Source organism: Aegilops tauschii, chromosome 1 (genome assembly GCF_002575655.3).
Source record: "Aegilops tauschii subsp. strangulata cultivar AL8/78 chromosome 1, Aet v6.0, whole genome shotgun sequence".
In the NCBI taxonomy this organism is placed as follows: domain Eukaryota; kingdom Viridiplantae; phylum Streptophyta; class Magnoliopsida; order Poales; family Poaceae; genus Aegilops; species Aegilops tauschii.
This window is the reverse complement of record NC_053035.3, coordinates 439151519-439172378: the sequence shown is the minus strand read 5'-3', so window position 1 is coordinate 439172378 and position 20860 is coordinate 439151519. Positions and strand designations below refer to the sequence as shown.

Below are 20860 nucleotides of genomic sequence, written 5' to 3'. Positions count from 1 at the left end.
GAACTGCCCCAAGTATTTGGCGGATAAGAAGGATGGCAAGGTGAACAAAGGTATATGTGATATACATGTTATTGATGTGTACCTTACCAGAGCTCGCAGTAGCACCTGGGTATTTGATACTGGTTCTGTTGCTAATATTTGCAACTCGAAACAGGGACTACGGATTAAGCGAACACTGGCCAAGGACGAGGTGACGATGCGCGTGGGAAACGGTTCCAAAGTCGATGTGATCGCCGTCGGCACGCTACCTCTACATCTACCTTCGGGATTAGTATTAGACCTAAATAATTGTTATTTGGTGCCAGCGTTGAGCATGAACATTATATCTGGATCTTGTTTGATGCGAGACGGTTATTCATTTAAATCATAGAATAATGGTTGTTCTATTTATATGAGTAATATCTTTTATGGTCATGCACCCTTGAAGAGTGGTCTATTTTTAATGAATCTCGGTAGTAGTGACACACATATTCATAATGTCGAAGCCAAAAGATGCAGAGTTGATAATGATAGTGCAACTTATTTGTGGCACTGCCGTTTAGGTCATATCGGTGTAAAGCGCATGAAGAAACTCCATAATGATGGACTTTTGGAATCACTTGATTATGAATCACTTGGTACTTGTGAACCGTGTCTCATGGGCAAGATGACTAAAACACCGTTCTCCGGAACTATGGAGAGAGCAACTGATTTGTTGGAAATCATACATACAGATGTATGTGGTCCGATGAATATTGAGGCTCGTGGTGGATATCGTTATTTTCTCACCTTCACATATGATTTGAGCAGATATGGGTATATCTACTTAATGAAACATAAGTCTGAAACATTTGAAAAGTTCAAAGAATTTCAGAGCGAAGTTGAAAATCATCGTAACAAGAAAATAAAGTTTCTACGATCAGATCGTGGAGGAGAATATTTGAGTTACGAGTTTGGCCTACATTTGAAACAATGCGGAATAGTTTCGCAACTCACGCCACCCGGAACACCACAGCGTAATGGTGTGTCCGAACGTCGTAATCGTACTTTACTAGATATGGTGCGATCTATGATGTCTCTTACTGATTTACCGCTATCGTTTTGGGGTTATGCTTTTGAGACGGCTGCATTCACTCTAAATAGGGTACCATCGAAATCCGTTGAGACGACGCCTTATGAACTATGGTTTGGCAAGAAACCAAAGTTGTTGTTTCTTAAAGTTTGGGGTTGCGATGCTTATGTGAAGAAACTTCAACCTGATAAGCTCGAACCTAAATCGGAGAAATGTGTCTTCATAGGATACCCAAAGGAGACTATTGGGTACACCTTCTATCACAGATCCGAAGGCAAGACATTCGTTGCTAAGAATGGATCCTTTCTAGAGAAGGAGTTTCTCTCGAAAGAAGTGAGTGGGAGGAAAGTAGAACTTGATGAGGTAACTATACCTGCTCCCTTATTGGAAAGTAGATCATCACAGAAACCAGTTTCTGCGACACCTACGCCAATTAGTGGGGAAGTTAATGATAATGATCATGAAACTTCAGATCAAGTTATTACTGAACCTCGTAGGTCAACCAGATTAAGATCCACACCAGAGTGGTACGGTAATCCTGTTCTGGAGGTTATGTTACTAGACCATGACGAACCTACGAACTATGAAGAAGCAATGGTGAGCCCAGATTCCGCAAAATGGCTTGAGGCCATGAAATCTGAGATGGGATCCATGTATGAGAACAAAGTATGGACTTTGGTTGACTTGCCCGATGATCGGCAAGCCATTGAAAATAAATGGATCTTCAAGAAGAAGACTGACGCTGACGGTAATGTTACTGTCTATAAAGCTCGACTTGTTGCGAAAGGTTTTCGACAAGTTCAAGGGATTGACTACGATGAGACTTTCTCACCCGTAGCGATGCTCAAGTATGTCCGAATCATGTTAGCAATTGCCGCATTTTATGATTATGAAATTTGGCAAATGGATGTCAAAACTGCATTCCTGAATGGATTTCTGGAAGAAGAGTTGTATATGATGCAACCGGAAGGTTTTGTCGATCCAAAGGGAGCTAACAAAGTGTGCAAGCTCCAGCGATCCATTTATGGACTGGTGCAAGCCTCTCGGAGTTGGAATAAACGCTTTGATAGTGTGATCAAAGCATTTGGTTTTATACAGACTTTTGGAGAAGCCTGTATTTACAAGAAAGTGAGTGGGAGCTCAGTAGCATTTCTGATATTATATGTGGATGACATATTGCTAATTGGAAATGATATAGAATTTCTGGATAGCATAAAGGGATACTTGAATAAGAGTTTTTCAATGAAAGACCTCGGTGAAGCTACATATATATTAGGCATCAAGATCTATAGAGATAGATCAAGACGCTTAATTGGACTTTCACAAAGCACATACCTTGACAAAGTTTTGAAGAAGTTCAAAATGGATCAAGCAAAGAAAGGGTTCTTGCCTGTACTACAAGGTGTGAGATTGAGTAAGACTCAATGCCCGACCACTGCAGAAGATAGAGAGAAGATGAAAGATGTTCCCTATGCTTCAGCCATAGGCTCTATCATGTATGCAATGTTGTGTACCATACCTGATGTGTGCCTTGCTATAAGTTTAGCATGGAGGTACCAAAGTAATCCAGGAGTGGATCACTAGACAGCGGTCAAGAACATCCTGAAATACCTGAAAAGGACTAAGGATATGTTTCTCATTTATGGAGGTGACAAAGAGCTCATCGTAAATGGTTACGTTGATGCAAGCTTTGACACTGATCCGGATGATTCTAAATCGCAAACCGGATACGTGTTTACATTGAACGGTGGAGCTGTCAGTTGGTGCAGTTCTAAGCAAAGTTTCGTGGCGGGATCTACGTGTGAAGCTGAGTACATAGCTGCTTCGGAAGCAGCAAATGAAGGAGTTCATATCCGATCTAGGTGTCATACCTAGTGCATCGGGTCCAATGAAAATCTTTTGTGACAATACTGGTGCAATTGCCTTAGCAAAGGAATCCAGATTTCACAAAAGAACCAAGCACATCAAAAGACGCTTCAATTCCATCCGGGATTTAGTCCAGGTGGGAGACATAGAAATTTGCAACATACATACGGATCTGAATGTTGCAGACCCGTTGACTAAGCCTCTTCCACGAGCAAAACATGATCAGCACCAAGACTCCATGGGTGTAAGAATCATTACTGTGTAATCTAGATTATTGACTCTAGTGCAAGTGGGAGACTGAAGGAAATATGCCCTAGAGGCAATAATAAAGTTATTATATATTTCCTTATATCATGATAAATGTTTATTATTCATGCTAGAATTGTATTAACCGGAAACATAATACATGTGTGAATACATAGACAAACAGAGTGTCACTAGTATGCCTCTACTTGACTAGCTCGTTGATCAAAGATGGTTATGTTTCCTAGCCATAGACATGAGCTGTCATTTGATTAACGGGATCACATCATTAGGAGAATGGTGTGATTGACTTGACCCATTCTGTTAGCTTAGCACTCGATCGTTTAGTATGTTGCTATTGCTTTCTTCATGACTTATACATGTTCCTATGACTATGAGATTATGCAACTCCCGTTTACCGGAGGAACACTTTGTGTGCTACCAAACGTCACAACGTAACTGGGTGATTATAAAGGTGCTCTACAGGTGTCTCCAAAGGTACTTGTTGGGTTGGCGTATTTCGAGATTAGGATTTGTCACTCCGATTGTCGAAGAGGTATCTCTGGGCCCACTCAGTAATACACATCACTATAAGCCTTGCAAGCATTGTGACTAATGAGTTAGTTGCGGGATGATGTATTACGGAACGAGTAAAGAGACTTGCCGGTAACGAGATTGAACTAGGTATCGAGATACCGACGATCGAATCTCGGGCAAGTAACATACCGATGACAAAGGGAACCACGTATGTTGTTATGCGGTCTGACCGATAAAGATCTTCGTAGAATATGTAGGAACCAATATGAGCATCCACGTTCCGCTATTGGTTATTGACCGGAGAGGTGTCTCGGTCATGTCTACATAGTTCTCGAACCCGTAGGGTCCGCACGCTTAACGTTACGATGACAGTTATATTATGAGTTTATATGTTTTGATGTACCGAAGGTTGTTCGGAGTCCCGGATGTGATCACGGACATGACGAGGAGTCTCGAAATGGTCGAGACATAAAGATTGATATATTGGAAGCCTATGTTTGGACATCGGAAGTGTTCCGGGTGAAATCATGATTTTTCCGGAGTACCGGGAGGTTACCGGAACCCCCAGGTAACTTAATGGGCCTTATTGGGCCTAGGTGGAAGAGAGGAGAGGAGGCCAGGGCAGGGTCGCGCGCCCCTCCCCCCCAGTCCGAATAGGACAAGGAGAGGGGGGCGGCGCCCCCCTTCCTTCCTCCCCTCCACCTTTTCCCCCTTCCTCTCCTAGTCTAACATGGAAAAGGGGGGGAGTCCTACTCCCGGTAGGAGTAGGACTCCTCCTGGCGCGCCTCTCCTCTAGGCCGGCCGAACCCTCCCCCCCCCCTTGCTCCTTAATATACGGGGGCAGGGGGCACCTCTCGATGCACAACTGATCATTGATCTCTTAGCCGTGTGCGGTGCCCCCCTCCACCATATTACACCTCGATAATATCGTAGCGGTGCTTAGGCGAAGCCCTGCGTCGGTAGAACATCAACATTGTCACCACGCCGTCGTGCTGACGAAACTCTCCCACAACACTCGTCTGGATCAGAGTTCGAGGGACGTCATCGAGCTGAACGTGTGCTGAACTCGGAGGTGCCGTGCGTTCGGTACTTGATCGGTCGGATCGTGAAGACGTACGACTACATCAACCGCGTTGTGTTAAACGCTTCCGCTATCGGTCTACGAGGGTATGTGGACAACACTCTCCCCTCTCGTTGCTATGCATCACCATGATCTTGCGTGTGCGTAGAATTTTTTTGAAATTACTACGTTCCCCAATAGCTTCTCTCAAGAGCATAAGTATTACGGTGGGTGAACAAATTACTGTCGAGCAATTGATAGAATTGAGAATAGTTATGAGAATATCTTGGTATGATCATGTATATAGGCATCACGTCCATGACAAGTAGACCGACTCCTGCCTGCATCTACTACTATTACTCCACACATCGACCGCTATCCACCATGCATCTAGAGTATTAAGTTCATAAGAACAGAGTAACGCTTTAAGCAAGATGACATGATGTAGAGGGATAAACTCATGCAATATGATATAAACCCCATCTTGATATCCTCGATGGCAACAATACAATACGTGCCTTGCTGCCCCTGTTGTCACTGGGAAAGGACACCGCAAGATTGAACCCAAAGCTAAGCACTTCTCCCATTGCAAGAAAGATCAATCTAGTAGGCCAAACCAAACTAATAATTCGAAGAGACTTGCAAAGATAACCAATCATACATAAAAGAATTCAGAGAAGATTCAAATATTGTTCATAGATAAACTTGATCATAAACCCACAATTTATCGGTCCCGACAAACACACCACAAAAGAAGATTACATCGAATAGATCTCCACAAGAATCGTGGAGAACTTTGTATTGAGATCCAAAGAGAGAGAGAAGAAGCCATCTAGCTAATAACTATGGACCTGAAGGTCTGAGGTAAACTACTCACACATCATCGGAGAGGCTATGGTGTTGATGTAGAAGCCCTCCGTGATCAATGCCCCCTCCGGCAGGATGCCAGAAAAGGCCCCAAGATGGGATCTCACGGGTACAGAAGGTTGCGGCGGTGGAATTAGGTTTTCGTGGATGCCTCTGATGGTTTGGGGGTACGTAGGTATATATAGGAGGAAGAAGTACGTCGGTGGAGCAACGTGGGCCCCACGAGGGTGGAGGGCGCGCCTGGGGGGTAGGCGCGCCCCCCTGCCTCGTGCTCTCCTCGTTGCTTTCTTGACGTGGACTCCAAGTCCTCTGGATCATGTTTGTTCCGAAAATCACGTTTCCGAAGGTTTCATTCCATTTGGAGTCCGTTTGATATTCGTTTTCTGTGAAACACTGAAATAGGCAAAAAAAACGGCAATTTGGGCTGGGCCTCCGGTTAATAGGTTAGTCCCAAAAATAATATAAAAGTGTATAACAAAGCCCATTAAACATCTAAAACAGAATATAATATAGCATGGAACAATCAAAAATTATAGATACGTTGGAGACGTATCAAGCATCCCCAAGCTTAATTCCTGCTCGTCCTCGAGTAGGTAAATGATAAAAAAATAGAATTTTTGATGTGGAATGCTACTTGGCATAATTTTCAATGTAATTCTCTTAATTGTGGTATGAATGTTCAGATCCGAAAGATTCAAGACAAAAGTTTAATATTAACATAAAAATAATAATACTTCAAGCATACTAACTAAGAAATTATGTCTTCTCAAAATAACATGGCCAAAGAAAGTTATCCCTACAAAATCATATAGTCTGGCTATGCTCTATCTTCATCACACAAAATATTTAAATCATGCACAACCCCGATGACAAGCCAAGCAATTGTTTCATACTTTTGATGTTCTCAAACTTTTTCAATCTTCACGCAATACATGAGCATGAGCCATGGACATAGCACTATATGTGGAATAGAATGGTGGTTGTGGAGAAGACAAAAAGGGAGAAGATAGTATCACATCAACTAGGCGTATCAACGGGCTATGGAGATGCCCATCAATAGATATCAATGTGAGTGAGTAGGGATTGCCATGCAACGGATGCACTAGAGCTATAAGTATATGAAAGCTCAACAAAATAAACTAAGTGGGTGTGCATCCAACTCACTTGCTCACGAAGACCTAGGGCATTTTGAGGAAGCCCATCATTGGAATATACAAGCCAAGTTCTATAATGAAGATTTCGCACTAGTATATGAAAGTGACAACATAAGAGACTCTCTATCATGAAGATCATGGTGCTACTTTGAAGCACAAGTGTGGTAAAAAGGATAGTAGCATTGTCCCTTCTCTCGTTTCCTCTCTTTTTTCTGTTTGGCCTTTTTTTTATGGCCTTTTTTTATTTAGTCCGGAGTCCCATCCCGAATTATGGGGGAATCATAGTCTCCATCATCCTTTCCTCACTTGGGACAATGCTCTAATAATGATGATCATCACACTTTTATTTTCTTACAACTCAAGAATTACAACTCAATACTTAGAACAACAATATGACTCTATGTGAATGCCTCCGGCGGAGTACCGGGATATGCAATGAATCAAGAGTGACATGTATGAAAGAATTATGAACGGTGGCGGAGTACCGGGACAATGCTCTAATAATGATGATCATCACACTTCTATTTATTTACAACTCCAGGATTACAACTCTAGGATGGGCAATGAATCAAGAGTGACATGTATGAAAAACTATGCATGGTGGCGGTGCCACAAATACGATGTCAACTACATGATCATGCAAGGCAATATGACAATGATGAAGCGTGTCATAATAAACGGAACGGTGGAAAGTTGCATGGCAATATATCTCGGAATGGCTATGGAAATGCCATGATAGGTAGGTATGGTGGCTGTTTTGAGGAAGGTATATGGTGGGTTTATGATACCGGCGAAAGGTGCACGGTATTAAAGAGGCTAGCAATGGTGGAAGGATGAGAGTGCGTATAATCCATGGACTCAACATTAGTCATAAAGAACTCATATACTTGTTGAAAAATCTATTAGTTATCGAAACAAAGTATTACGCGCATGCTCCTAGGGGGATAGATTGGTAGGAAAAGACCATCGCTCGTCCCCGACCGCCACTCATAAGGAAGACAATCAATAAATAAATCATGCTCCGACTTCATCACATAATGGTTCACCATACGTGCATGCTACGGGAATCACAAACTTTAACACAAGTATTTCTCAAATTCAAAACTACTCAACTAGCATGACTCTAATATTACCATCTTCATATCTCAAAACAATTATCAAGCATCAAACTTCTCATAGTATTCAACACACTCATAAGAAAAAAATTACTAATCTTGAATGCCTATCATAATTACCATGCTGTTTTGTAGGACTCTCAAAATAATCTAAGTGAAGCATGAGAGAACAATAGTTTCTATAAAACAAATCCACCGCCGTGCTCTAAAAGATATAAGTGAAGCACTAGAGCAAAACTATATAGCTCAAAAGATATAAGTGAAGCACATAGAGTATTCTAACAAATTCTGAATCAAGTGTGTCTCTCTCAAAAGGTGTTTACATCAAGGATGATTGTGGAAAACTAACAAAAAAAGACTCAAATAATACAAGACGCTCCAAGCAAAACACATATCATGTGGTGAATAAAAATATAGCTCCAAGTAAATTTATCGATGGATGAGGACGAAAGAGGGGATGCCTTCCGGGGGGATGCCTTCCGGGGCATCCCCAAGCTTTGGATTTTAGGTGTCCTTAGATTATCTTGGGGTGCCATGGGCATCCCCAAGCTTAGGCTCTTGCCACTCCTTGTTCCGTACTCCATCAAATCTTTACCCAAAACTTGAAAACTTCACAACACAAAACTTAACAGAAAATCTCGTGAGCTCCGTTAGCGAAAGAAAAGAAAACACCACTTCAAGGTACTGTAATGAACTCATTATTTATTTATATTGGTGTTAAACCTACTGTATTACAACTTCTCAATGGTTTATAAACTATTTTACTAGCCATAGATTCATCAAAATAAGCAAACAACACACGAAAATCAGAATCTGTCAAAAACAGAACAGTCTGTAGTAATTTGTGACTAACGCAAACTTCTGAAACTCAAAAAATTCAGCCAAAATAGGAAGACCTAGAAAATTTGTATATTGATCTTCTGCAATTGGAATCAATATTTTATCACGTTCTGGTAATTTTGAACAATTGTTTTCGTGAACAGAAAGTTTCTGGAATTTTCAGCAAGATCAAATAATTAACATCCAAGAAGATCCTATAGGTTTAACTTGGCACAAACACTAATTAAAACATAAAAAAAATATAACCAGAGGCTAGATCAAATATTTATTTCTAAACAGAAACAAAAGCAAAAAAACTAAAAATAAAATTGGGTTGCCTCCCAACAAGCGCTATCGTTTAACGCCCCTAGCTAGGCATAGAGATTTCAATGATGCTCACATGAAAGACAAGAATTGAAGCACAAAGAGAACATCATAAAATACGTGACAAACACATATAAGTCTAACATACTTCCTATGCATAGGCATCTTATAGGGAAACAAATTATTAAGGCAAGCAAAAACTAGCATATGCAAGGAAGCGAAAAGAAACAATAGCAATCTCAACATAACGAGAGGTAATTTAGTAACATAAAAATTTCTACAACCATATTTTCCTCTCTCATAATAATTATATGTAGGATCATAAGAGAATTCAACAATATAGCTATCAGAAAACATATTCTTAACATGATCCACATGTATGCAAAGTTGACACTCTTCCAAAATAATGGGATTAACATTAACTAAAGTCATGACCTCTCCAAACCCACTTTTATCAAAAATTTCATAAGATTGAATATTCTCCAAATATGTGGGATCTAAAGTTGCCACTCTTCCAAACCCACTTTCAATATTATTGCAAACATTATTTTCAATCTCATATTCATCATGGGGAGTAAATAAATTTTCAAGATCGCAAAAAGAATCACCCCAATCATGATCATTGCAACAAGTAGTAGACATAGCAAAACTAGCATCCCCAAGCTTGAGGTTTTGCATATCATTAACACAATTGACATTAATAGAATTTATAATAACATCATTGCAATCATGCTTTTTATTCAAAAATCTATCGTGAATCACTTCATAAGTTTCTTCTTTCAACACTTCATCACAATTTTCAGATTCACGAATTTCAAGCAAAACCTCATAAAGATAATCTAGTGCACAAAACTCACTAGCAATAGGTTCATCATAATTGGATCTCTTAAAGAGATTAGCAAGTGGATGAGGATCCATAAACTTTTAGCAAGCGAAGATGCAAGCAAAAAGAAGGCACATGCTAACACAAGATCGAACAGAAGGAGGGCGAATAAAACGGCAAGGGTGAAGTGGGGAGAGGAAAACGAGAGGCAAATGGCAAATAATGTAGTGCGAGGGATAAGAGTTTGTGATGGGTACTTGGTATGTCTTGACTTGTGCGTAGACTCCCCGGCAACGGCGCCAGAAATCCTTCTTGCTACCTCTTGAGCACTGCGTTGGATTTTCCCTTGAAGAGGAAAGGGTGATGCAGTAAAGTAGTGTAAGTATTTCCCTCGGTTTTGAGAACCAAGGTATCAATCCAGTAGGAGACCACGCTCAAGTCCCTCGCACCTACACAAACAAATAAGAACCTCGCAACCAACGCAATAAATGGGTTGTCAATCCCTTCACGGTCACTTAAGAGAGTGAGATCTGATAGATATGATAAGATAATATTTCTGGTATTTTTATGATAAAGAGAAATAAAGATGCAAAGTAAAATAAAAAGGCAATATAAATAGCTAAGTGTTGGAAGATTAATATGATGGAAAATAGACCCGGGGGCCATAAGTTTCACTAGTGGCTTCTCTCAAGAGCATAAGTATTACGGTGGGTGAACAAATTACTGCCGAGAAATTGATAGAATTGAGCATAGTTATGAGAATATCTAGGTATGATCATGTATATAGGCATCACGTCCATGACAAGTAGATCGACTCCTGCCTGCATCTACTACTATTACTCCACACATCGACCGTTGTCCAGCATGCATCTAGAGTATTAAGTTCATAAGAACAGAGTAACGCTTTAAGCAAGATGACATGATGTAGAGGAATAAACTCATGCAATATGATATAAACCCCATCTTGTTATCCTCGATGGCAACAATACAATACGTGCCTTGCTGCCCCTGCTGTCACTTGGAAAGGACACCGCAAGATTGAACCCAAAGCTAAGCACTTCTCCCTTGCAAGAAAGATCAATCTAGTAGGCCAAACCAAACTGATAATTCAAAGAGACTTGCAAAGATAACCAATCATACATAGAAGAATTCAGAGAAGATTCAAATATTGTAACCCACAATTCATCGGTCCCGACAAACACACCGCAAAAGAAGATTACATCAAATAGACCTCCACAAGAATCGTGGAGAACTTTGTATTGAGATCCGAAGAGAGAGAAGAAGCCATCTAGCTAATAACTATGGACCCGATGGTCTGAGGTAAACTACTCACACATCATCGGAGAGGCTATGGTGTTGATGTAGAAGCCCTCCGTGATAAATGCCCCCTCCGGCAGGACGCCGGAAAAGGACCCAAGATGGGATCTCACGGGTACAGAAGGTTGCGGCGGTGGAATTAGGTTTTCGTGGATGCCTCTGATGCTTTGGGGGTACGTAGGTATATATAGGAGGAAGAAGTATGTCGGTGGAGCAACGTGGGCCCCATGAGGGTGGAGGGCGCGCCTGGGAGGTAGGCGCGCCCCCCTGCCTCGTGCTCTCCTCGTTGCTTTCTTGACATGGACTCCAAGTCCTCTGGATCACGTTTGTTCCGAAAATCACGTTCCCGAAGGTTTCATTCCGTTTGGACTCCATTTGATATCCCTTTTCTGCGAAACACTGAAATAGGCAAAAAAACAGCAATTTGGGCTGGGCCTCCGGTTAATAGGTTAGTCCCAAAAATAATATAAAAGTGTATAATAAAGCCCATTAAACATCCAAAACAGAATATAATATAGCATGGAACAATCAAAAATTATAGATACGTTGGAGACGTATCATCAAGCCAAGATCCTTCCAAGAGGGGGGACCTTGTGCTCCGGGTGATCCAACGAACAGCCGGTCAGCACAAGCTCTCGGTCCCTTGGGAAGGGCCCTTCATCATCAGCAAAGCTTTGGGCAACGACTCCTACTACCTGATCGATGCACAGAAGCCCAGGGCACGCAAGAGGGACGATTCCGGCAAGGAAACAGAGCGCCCATGGAACGCAAATATCCTCCAAAGATTTTACAGTTAACGCAGTATGTACCACGCTACCTTTTGTATTAAGCGCAAAGACATCGGGTCCCTCGAGGAGCACTCGGGGGGCTACCCTTTTTATCTATATGATAAGTTTTATGTCTATGAATGTGTTATTTCATTCCATTGCCCGGCACCGGGTCCGACCAGTCGGCCCGGGGGCTTGTCGCCTTGTCTTATGTTGATGCCACCTGCAGTCGGACAAGTAGCATGCCGACATCTAAGCCCTCCCTTGCCTTAAGCCGCAGCTCGCAGAGCGACTGTCTGGCTGGCAAGAGCTAAAGGCAGGAAATGGTGTCCACGCGAAAAATGGCTAAGGAAAAAAGCATCCACATAGGCCAAGCCGGCTCCTCGCCTCATCGTCCGACTGCTAAGTAGTCGACCGGCCGGCTTCTCACTTAACTTGCTATGTTCTAAAGAGGCCAAAGTCCTTGTCTTCCTAAATGGTCAAGTACCTGACCCAGCTACAGACCGCAGAGCGGCTGTTCGGCTGGCAGGGCGGCAGCCAAGGGAAGGCGGTAAAGAAAAAGGCCAAAAAAGAACAACAAAGCAAGACAAAGTCAGAACCCGGCAAAGCACATTTTGTGCGAATAAAAGTTATCTTACATAAGCAAAAGGCCCTCGGCCGGCATTCAACAGAGTTTGAATACACCCCCAGCGGGTGGAATTGCGTAAATTTAACATATTTGTCCAAAAGATTACAAGAACCGGAAAGAAAGATAAGTTGGCCAGCTAGGCCAGAGGAGCAGCAGCTGGATCTGATGGGTCAGCAGAGGTTGAGGCACCGGGTGGTGGAACGGCCGTCTGGTTGGTCTCGGCCTGGTCGGCTCCAGCAGTAGTCGGCTCGCTGACACGCGGCTCGTTGGTTGAGACTTGGTTGGGCTGAGGCCGGCCGTCGGCTCCATCATCCGGCGCATCATCCTCGCCGTCCTCATCTTCTTCGTCCTCGCCCTCATCACTGGAGGCGATCTCCTCCGCCGAATCCTCCCCATGCTCCGGGTTCAACCCGAACCAGTTGGGTGGCACCTCAGCGCCCTCCTCGTTCAGCTCGGGGATGAACTCGGTGGTGTCGGCGTAGTCGACGATTGCCTCCACGCGTTGAGTAAGGTCGCGGCTCGCCGCCGCCAGCTCCGGTGCGGCCTCTTGCCGGAAGGTGGCCAGCTGGGCCAAGTCCAGGCCTGGGTACCATGCCTTGACGAACTCCAAGACCCTCCGAGCGCCAGCACGAGCCGCGGAGCCCTTCCAAGCCTCGAAGCGGCCGACTGCTACCTCCAGCCATTCAGCAGTCCAGCTGGGTGTGCGTGGGATCTGAGCATCCGGCCAGAGGGCGGTCAGCACCTAGGCCCCGACGCGCTGCAGGCGGCGGATCATCCGATGAACTGGCTGAAGGTGCGCTTGAATGGCGAGAAGCTGCTCGCTGAGGGTCTGGGGCGCGTTGGGCTCGATTTCTGCACCAGCCCTTCTTCGCTCGTCGCGGCGTGCCTCGATGGCCTGGCTGGCGGCGACGGCATGACCAGGAAAGAAGTCTGCACAAGAAGAGAAAAAAGAAGTCTGAAGCCAGAAGCCGGCTCATATAGCAGTCGGCAGTTGAAAGAAAGGAAAAAATAACTCACCATCGATCATATCTTCAATCTCGCCGTAGCCGTCATTCAGAGCTTTCTCCTTCCCGGCCCAGTCCGAGCGTTCAGTTTTGAACTCGGCTTGGAGGTTGGCCTCGCTGTCCTTCACCTTCTAGAGCTCCACCTTGTGTCGATCCGCCTGGTCCGCCAGCTCCTTGACCAGGCGGTCGCACTCCTGGGCCGCCTTGCTGTGATCCTCCTCCTTGGTGTGCAGCTCGGTTTGGACCTCGCCCAGGCGCTGCTGCAGTTCAGCGGCTGCCCCTGCAAAGATAAGCAAGAAAGAACATCAACATCAACAAAGAAGACAAGAAGTTGCCGGGAGATCCGGACCGACTGCTCAGCAGTCGGCCCGAATCTCGGGGGCTACACCCAGCGGGTGCGCTGACGCGCCCCCGCGGGAGAGAAGACGGAGTGCTTACTCCGGCTCTCGGCCAAATCAGTGGTCCGCTTGGCCAGCTCCTGGACGTGGGAGTTGAAGGCGGCCGCGCGGATGTTGTGGTAATGCTGCAACAAAGACAGCTGAAGAGAAAATAAGTTAGCACTCAGAACTTACCGCCTGCTCAGCAGCCAGCCCGGAACTCGAGGGCTACACCCAGTGGGTGCGCCAGCGCGCCCCACGAAAGATTACAAGAATCAAAACAAAGCGCAAGAAGCATACCCGGACGGCTGTTCGCGTCGCCAAGAACGCATGCATGTACTGCTGGAGGGCGGCGCCTTGGGCCTGGAATCGGGCCTAGACGTCCTGCGCGGCCATGTTCAAAACACCCGTCCCGCCCCCAGGCGTCCACTACGGCGGGGCGGCGTTGGTGGCCTCGGCGTCAGGGGCCGATGAGCTGGCGGCCCCGATCTCCAGCGGCCGTGGCGCTGAGGCCGCCTTCTCCGCACGACGGCACACCGGAGTGTGGATCGCAGGAGTCGAACCCACCACCAGCTCGCCACCGATTGGCGGCACCAGCGGCACGTCAGGCCGACTGCTCTGGGCATCGGCAGTCGGCGTGGGCAGGGGCACTTCCGCCCCCACGATGGCGGGGTCGCCTCCTCCCCTCTCCAGGGCCGACTGGTCGTCGCCGTCTCCTCCAGTCAGCGCCTGGCTATCCAGTGCGTGCGGCTCTGCACGCTGCGGGGCGGAGGACTCCGGGGCACGGCCACGTGCCGCCTCTTCCGCCTACGCCTTGGCGGCCACGTCCGCCTGCTCCTTGGCCGCTGTGTCGGCCTGAGTCTTGGTCGCCGCGTCGGCCTCCCCTGTGCCGCCTTGGCCGCCTCCGCCTTCTTCCGGCCCGCGGTCTCCCGCTCTTCCCGCGCTTCCCGCGCATTCCTCTCCGTCGCCTCCTGGAGGTCGGCGAGCGGATCCAGGCGGCGGGGCTCTGCGGAGCCGACCGCTGCCCCAATCACTGAGGCAGATGGGGCCCGCGAAAGAGAGAGCGGGGCCCTATGAAGACACGGCGGCGAGAAGCCGGTAAGAAGACTAGAAGAAAGAAGAAAAGCAAGCGCAAAAGCAACAGCAGAAGAATTGAAGTACTCAGTTGGACGCCATTGGGAGCCGCTTCGGGGCCCTCTGGAATTGGGCCGCCTTCGCGGAGGCCTCCTACCGCTTGGTCGCGGCGGTCGTGTTCTTGGCCTTCTTGGGCCGGCTGTCGTACAAGCCGGCGTCGGCCCGGCGCTTCGGCGCGCCGCCTGGTGCAGTCGGTGCGGCTGAAGAGCTCGCCCCCGCCTTGTCGGCGCCGTAAGCACGGCGTGGCTCGTTCTCCTCCTCCTCATCATCTGGCCAGTCCTCAAGGACACCTCTTGAGGAGCCGCCTGCTCCACCACCGCCACCCGTGGCGTCGTCCTCTTCCATGGCGGCCGCCCCCAAGTCAGGGTCGTCCACATCGCTTCTCGACCGGTCCGGCAGGTACTCCTGCCCCAAGGCCAGAGCGTCGGCTGCCGACTGGGTCGAGAAGATCTGCCCCATGGCCGACTGGTCAGGCGGCAAAAAGAAGAACCCGAACAAACGAAGGGAAAAAATTGAAAGACTCACTGCAGGCAGTGGGTGTGCGCGGCTGTACGGCGGCTTGCCGAACCGCCATTCCTTCTCCGAGAGTTTGCAGTTGGAGAAGTAATTCACCAGCGAAACCACCTCCACGTCCGGCAGCTCCTTGGTGCACATCCGGCCTGGGTCCTGATGCCCGCTCATACGGCTGATGATGTGAGGCCGGGCTTGGAGGGGGAGCACTCGGCGCGCCACAAAGGCGGTCAGCAGATCCAAGGCCTTGAGGCCCTACGACTCCGTCATCACCTGAAGCCGGGCGAGAGCGGTGGAGGAGGTGGCCGATGGGTGCTTCGGCCGAAATTGCCAGTTGGTGTGAGGCTCGACCGGTGGGCCGGCTGCATAAGCAGGCAGGTTGATGTAGTCCATCGTCGGATGGATGTTCTTGATGTAGAAGTAAGATTTCTGCCACAACTTGGCAGGCTGCAGTAAGGCGAGGGAGGGGAAGCGGACCCTGGTACCCAAACACTGCACTGCGACGCAGGCTCCGCATTGAGCCGCCACGTTCTTGATGGCGGTGCCGAGCTTGAGGTAGAAGAACTCCCCCCAGAGCTCAAGGATGGGGAGTATGCCGAGGTAGCCTTCGCAGAGAGTGACGAAGGCGGCCAGTTGCACCACCGTATTCGGCGTGAGGTGGTGCGGTTGGACTTTGTAGAACGTGAGGAAGGAACGGAAGAAGCTGCTCGCCGGTAGGCCGAAGCTGTGAAGAAAGAGCGACCGGAAGACGACGTGTTCGCCGTCCTCCGGCTCCGGCGAGATCTCCGCCTCGAGAGGAACATGCACCTTTACGTGCGTCTCACGAGGCAGCCGTCGCGTCTAGCGAAGGAAGGTGAGATGGTCTTCATGGACGTTGGAGCCATCCCAATCGCCGGCCCGTTCGCGCGCCATGGATATGGTGGCTCGACGGAGGCGCGGCGACGTGCGGGCGAATCCGTGGCGGAGCGAGGAAGCCACGGTGCGTGAAGGCCCGGTGACGGCGAGTTGCTGCAGCGCTTCGGCAAGAGGCAGGGCGCGGCAACAACGAGAAGAAGAGGGAGACGAAGGAGAAGGGAGAGGGGGCGCGCGTGCGTCTGCCGCCCCCTCCTCCCTCTACTTATAGCCCCTGGCGGCGAAGCCGAGGGGGCGAGACGTGGGGGGGGGGGGGGTCGTGGGATTAACTGCGCCCACTCCCCCCATGATCCCACGTTTATCGCGCCTTAAAGGCGTGTATTAACTGCGCCGCGGAAGCCCAACCGCCTGCCTCAGCCGTAGCGGATTCGCGCGCGCACCGAGGCCCTGTAGTGGCGGGCCCTGGCCTGCGGCGACGTCCCATCGCGTGCGTGGGCTGGCAGGCCGGCCTGGCCTGCTGGCGCCGCGTGGCGGGCAGGCAACGGGCGGCAATATTTTGGAAAACCATACATTTTTAGAAAATCATGAACAATTTTTTGAAACAGGAATACTTTTCCAAATTTCAAAACAAAATTGGGAAACGCGAACATATTTGAAAATTCCTGAATAAAATTTAAAAACATGAATTTTTTAGAAACTTGTGAACATTTTTTAAACTCCTGAAAAAAATTAAAACATGAACAATTTCAAAATTTGTGAACAATTTTTTAAAACAGAAACATTTTTTAACATTGTTAAAAATTTGAAAAGAAAACGTTCAAACATTTTTTGAAAAATGCGAACAATTTTCGAAACTTTTTAAAAATGCGAACAATTTTTAAAAAAGGAACTTTTTTAATTTATGAATATTTTTTTAAAACACGAAATTTTTAAAAAAAATTGGAACATTTTTAAAGCAAGAACATTTTTTGAAAATTTCGAACAATTTTCGAAAGATGATCGTTAAAAAAATAAAGTTGAAAAATAAAATAAACTTAGAAGAGAAAAAATAAAACAGAAAATAAAAAACAAATCTAAGAAAGAAAAAAAATAGAAGAGCGGAAAACGAAAAAACGAAAGAAAAAAACCTAAGAAGAAACAGGAAAACCGGTCAAAAAGGAAAAAAAAAAGGTTCAACGAACCATCTAGCAGGTTCGCAAAACCGGCTGGCTAGATTTTGTATAATGGGCCGGCCCATTGCTCGCGATGAGGGGCTTCGCCTGAGCGTTGCGTCGACATTTTGACGCAGCGAGCGGCGCATAGGGTTTTCCGGCGAACGGTTCGGTCCTTGCCGAAGAAAAAAAAACATGCGCTCGACAGAGACGACGGGATCGGTCGCCGCGCGAGAGAGAAGGGGGTCCGTCGCCGAGGAACGCCTCGCTTGGGTGCACGGTGATGGCAGGCCTCGAGTAGTCGAGCGGCCATGCGGCTCTTCCCCGCGACCTCTGCCGCGGCGGCGACCAAGACCCCCGCAAGGCCCGCGTCCTCGGCCGCGGCGGCGGCGACGGCCAAGTTCGTCTCCCGCGCGCGGTTCCCGCACGCCTCCGAGAACTCCGAACCCAACATCGTCGCCTCCCCTCCCTCGACGACGCGCGGGTGTTCACTGTCGGATTTCCTTGGTGAGTGAATCGTGTTAGCACATACTAATTCGGTTGGCTCTGAATTGTACAAGATGGTAGATTAGTTCGAGCAGGGACGACGATTGTGGCTTTGTGCGATACGGATGCAGAGATTAGCTATCACTCACACATCGACATACTGTAATTCACTTTCAGTAATTCAAGGTCTTGCTTGGGCAGGTCGTTGGACGATGCTACTAACATTGTTCTAAATTTTACCTTTGCTATGTTCCAGGGTAGCAACAATATTAGCTTAGCGAACAACCATGGATTGGCACCACATTGGCTGGCACGTGAGAGCAAGGCAAGCAAGTAAAAGGTGTTTTGCATGTCTGTGAAAAAAGCAAGGAGAAGCAAAGTTTGTAACTATACATCCAGATCGACCCAGGAGGCCAGGAGCAGAGGGAAGGCAGATGAGGGTCGATCCAGCCGCCACGGGCAATGCGGCCGATGAGGGGATCGGTGGGGCGATGCGGGCAACAAGGGGATCGGTCGATCCAGCCGACATGGGCGATTTGTCTGCCAGGGAGAAAGGGGAAGAGGCAATCATGCTTCAGTCTCTGTTCAGACATTCATAGCAGGTGATGGTACGTGTATACATCCTGCCTCCTCCATTCTTTTTCACTCCAGCAACAGAACCTCCTTCAGCATGATGCTTACAATTGCCTTGTCCTGATGTCCTCTTATTTCAAAAAAATATATTACATACTGGTCATGTTCATGTTGGCTGTGGTCAACTGATTTCGGCAGATCTTAGAGCTTGGTGATCTGTTTATTTGATTTTTGCAGGGCCGGGTGATGATGGCGTTCTTCTGCATGAACGTGAACCTGGTGTTCTTGATGCGGATGGTGAAACAGGCAACAACCGCATAACCAACAACACGAGCAAGTGAACCAGAGGATCCTATTGGGGACGCTACAAGACCTACCATCATATTACAATCTTAGCTTCATTGTCGTACTTACTACATGTTACATATGACTTCACATATCACCTACACAAGCAATGATAATATGCGTTCCAAACAGAATATGTGTGAATAACATGAACAGTACTCCCTCCGTAAACTAATATAAGAACCTTTAGATCACTACTTTAGTAATCTAAACACTCTTATATTAGTTTACAGAGGGAGTAGTAGATATGTGACTGCTGTGTCCAAAGCACCGCCCTTTTTTTTTAGTGAGTCCCTCACAAGCCTCCTTAGATACTCTCTGTTCCTGTGGCTATGTCGATTTCTTACTACTATCATTAAATAAAAGTTGTAACTAGAATTGCCTAAGCGCAACTATGTTTTAGTTATGGTTTGTGCATCTTGGCCATGTTCTGAACTTTCTAGCGATGTTATATACCCTCGACACCTAATGTTATATACTTTGAACAATACGAAACCCAAGCTTTCATCTGTAGTTTGTGTACTTAATATCGATTATTGTAGTTCTCACCATATCAGTAGTTGAATCTTCATTCTTTTTTTGTGTCAAAACTGCTTCGGTACTTCTTCACTTTGTACGCAATGGGGAAATGGTTTCTTTGTTCATTTATGAGAAATGATAATTTAGATTGTGGAAATGTTTTCAGTAAATCCGAAACAGCCATTTAATGTCATTCTCTGTATTGTCATTTGTGCCATTGGAGACTTGAAAATAAATGAATATATTTATCCTCTCATTTCTTTCAGAAGTTGTATGTTTAGAACATGTGGTGAACGGAGGTTTGCATTCATGGAGTTATGTGATTTATTGTAGAGTAGCCTTTATAGACTGTTGTCAATTTTTTGAATGATAATGACATTTTCAAGCTTAGTCAGCTGCATTACGCAAGGAGCACTTCAGCCTTGCGGATACAGGACTAGAGATGCTACTGTTTTTCTGCTACAACTATGCCGTGTAGGTAAGATGCACATTTGTTTGTGCTTTTACTGGGAAAAAAAATATTCGGTGTTGTTGATGTATTGCATAGTTCTAACTATCTATGAGTGTTTTTTGTCCCCTGTCTCTTTAAACCAATGTCATCTTTTAATCTTTGTCAGCTATATTTGTATGCATCAAGTTTCAGTTATTCTTGATTAACTGCTATCTTCTTTGTTGGTAAAATCTCTTGCATTTTCACAACACAGGTATAGCCATGATCTGTGGAGGAACCGTGGAACTAGGATAATCTTTTGGCATCACGCTAGCATTCCCTGTTGGTCTACATACTATTATTCTAATACCTCTCTAATGCCTCTCTTGTTATGATTACTCTTGGGGAAAGATCAATTTGTCCTGATGCTTATGTTCTCACTTGGGCAAAACTTGAACTATATATATATATATTTGATTCATTAATTTTATTTGCATGCAAAACTACATATTTTCATCACAAATCTGCCAAGGGTAATGCCCGGAAATTGTCTTCTGCTAAATGGACGAGACAACGCCTGCCATTAAGGTTTGTGCTAAGGTAAATGTGCAATGCAAACAAATGAGGCCCACAACCATTCTGCAGTCTCTCATTTTAAAATAAACAGAAATTTTATGTTTTACAAAAAAATTCTAACACTAGCAAACAACATTCAAAATGGATGGGTGCGGCAACGCGCGCCATCAACGATCTAGTATGTGTAAGTGACATAGACTGTTGCTGTTTGTGCTATGAACCGAATTTGTGATTTTATTTTGCTACTGACTTCCTATTACAGTCTGTGTATATATGTATGTTGAATAACTACTGTTACCAATCACATGTGAAAATTGTAAGTACGTGTGTTG

At 46.1% G+C, this 20860-nt stretch overlaps 1 long non-coding RNA gene across 1 annotated transcript; it reads left to right on the top strand.

Moving 5' to 3' along the window:
* Positions 1–17794: 17794 nt before the first annotated feature.
* On the top strand, positions 17795–20000 carry LOC109775829 (uncharacterized). Its single transcript, XR_002235895.4, has 3 exons — positions 17795–18106; positions 18342–18693; positions 18896–20000. It is a non-coding gene; the product is annotated as an uncharacterized lncRNA (long non-coding RNA).
* The last annotated feature ends 860 nt before the right edge of the window (positions 20001–20860 follow it).